The following is a 2643-nucleotide window of genomic DNA, read 5'->3' on the forward strand; positions in this document are numbered from 1 at the left end:
AAATAGTATAGTTGGATAACCAGTAACAGGAGAAGGGCCTATTTTAGATATTTGGAAAAGGCTTCTCTGTAGAGATGAACTGACTCATGGTAGCAGTGGGAAAGTGATTCTAACTTTATAAGCATATGGTGAGGAAACAATGTATCTAAAAATTTTCTATTGTAAAGTTAATTGCACACTATTTTTCAATCACAGAAATGTGGAAGCAATATAAAACTGGAGTTTTCTTCTTGTTCTTTGTCTCTCTTGGATCAGCTGCCCTGGAGGAAGCCATCTAGGCACCATGATGTGAGCAGTCCTGTGGGGAGGCCTGTGTGGCAAAGAACTGAAGCCTCCAGCCAGTGCATAAGTAAGGACCTTTGGCCACAGTCAAGCCTTCAGCTCACTTCAGCCCTGAATGAAATGTGGCCATGACCTCAGGAGAGACAATGAGCTAAAACCACCTACCCATGTCTCCCCAGAGCTTCAGAGCTATGGACAACTGCTCATAAATATTGTCTAAAGATTGTGATGACTGATCTTGATTGCCAACTTGACTGATTTGAGAGACACTTAGGTTAGGAAGGCCCACTTCTGGTGTGACTTTATGGGCTCTGTGTGCTCTCTGGCCCGATCTTTTCTGGCTCTTCCCCTAACTCTGGATTTTTTGGATGGAGTGACTTTCTTCCATGTTCAGTCATATTTTTGTCTTTGACCCAAGCAGCTATGGACTGAAACATCTAAAACCATGAATCACAATAACCTTTTCTCCTTTAAATTAGGTATATTAGGTTTTGTCCCAGTAACAAAAAGCTGACTAATACCAAAAATGCTAAAATCCTAGTGTGATTTTTTATGCAGGGATAGCCAACTAATATACCTGGCCAGAAGAATGCTTTCAGAAGTTTGACTTAAATATTTGAGATTTGGAAAATGAGTGCCAACCCTGATTTGCCACTGAGCTCACTGCCACCTTGCATTTCATAGCTATCTCAGACTCTCATACTTGTGAATACACATGTGCTGACAACACCCAGAAGACTTTCAGGAGATGTGAGATAGAAGTGACCAGTTTTAAAGAATAGGCCCAAGCCAAATGTTATCATAACTCATGCCAGAAAAAAAGAGGTATTAAGATAAAAATTGTTTGGAGGAATCAGGGGGAAACTAAGTTTCCCCTAAAGACCTATAGTGCATAATGACATTATAAAGGCTATAGGATATTCTTCAGGAGCAAAGAAATTCTGTTTAAATGTTGCTAGTATTTCCTAAAATATAGTCAATCACTTTTTCTTCAGCCTTGCCTTTTATCTTTGTTGGATAATAACTAGTGTCATGCTGTAGAATGCATTCAAGAAATGGCCCAATTGATAAAGCTGTGAAACTTGCGAGGTCTGCAAGATCATCTACATTGGGCCAACAGAAAGGTGTCTTATAATCTTAGTTCTCTTGTGCATTTAGATGAAGAGCTGCGGTCAAACCTGAGCTGGTCTCTTAGATATTCATCTTGCCTGCTATTTTATGAGTCGACAGGAAAGTCATTCTTCTAGTATTAACTCACTAACATGGTTTTAAGCTCTTGCCTACCTTCCCTCCATTATCTGCTGACAGCTGAATAAATAATTTATGACTACTTAGGTGTTAGCATTTAGAAAAGAAGCCAAAAAACAAAATCAAAAACAAGAAAGAAAAGATGGATAATCACCAAAAGTGATTATTAGCAACTAGAATATTGATACTTTGTTTTACTTTCAGTAATAAAGATTATTGAAAACTTAATCACAGTATCCCAAAAGGTTTTCACCAGTGGAGATTTCAAAGAATTACCAAACAGCCTAAAACTTCAGTAAATATAAATCTTTCTTTTTATTTTAAATATATCCTACTTAGGAGGCTAGAACATACTGTCCCCATTCAAAGTTATGAATTCAAAACGAATCTCTTACAGCTTGGCCTGGCATGAAGATTGAAAGCAATTCAGCAGATAGACCTGGAGGAAGCAGGACCTGATGCAGGACTGGCTCTTGGCTATAGGAAGTTCTGATCCAGCTGTAAATGCTATATGACAGTCTCATGAGGCAGCAAGAATTCATTATCATTAGGGTAGCATGGCCTACGATTATTCATGAAAATCCAGCCCAGAAGCTGATATGTGAAACAAGATAGTGCCTTGCCACTCAAAGTCAGGTCTCTGGCCTGACAGTATCAGCATCTTCCATGAACTCATTAGAAATTCAGACTTCTCAGCCATCTATACATGGTGTTTGTTAATCAGTCCATAAAACTGGAAAAATTTGTAAAGATGCACTACACTGATTTATCTAAACATGCACACACAAAGCTTGCTAATTATTGCTAATTTCAATCACAGAGGAAGAGGGAAAAGTGGGGAGAGAGAGAGAGAGAGAGAGAGAGAGAGAGAGAGAGAGAGAGAGACCAAAAAGTCTTCTATAACAAAGAAAACAACCAAAAGGCAATATGTCAGTCACATTTCCATTGCTGTTGAAATACCTTAGATGAATCAACTTAAAGGAAGACAGCTCTATACTCTGTCTCATGGCTTCCAAGCTTTCAGTCCAAGGGCACTTGACCCATTGATTGCTCTTTGGACTCTGCAAGAGAGTGTGTCATAGTGGAAGTGCATTGTAGAGGAAAATGTTCACC

Source organism: Octodon degus, unplaced genomic scaffold (assembly GCF_000260255.1).
Source record: "Octodon degus isolate 3935 unplaced genomic scaffold, OctDeg1.0 scaffold00168, whole genome shotgun sequence".
NCBI classification, from domain to species: Eukaryota; Metazoa; Chordata; class Mammalia; order Rodentia; family Octodontidae; genus Octodon; species Octodon degus.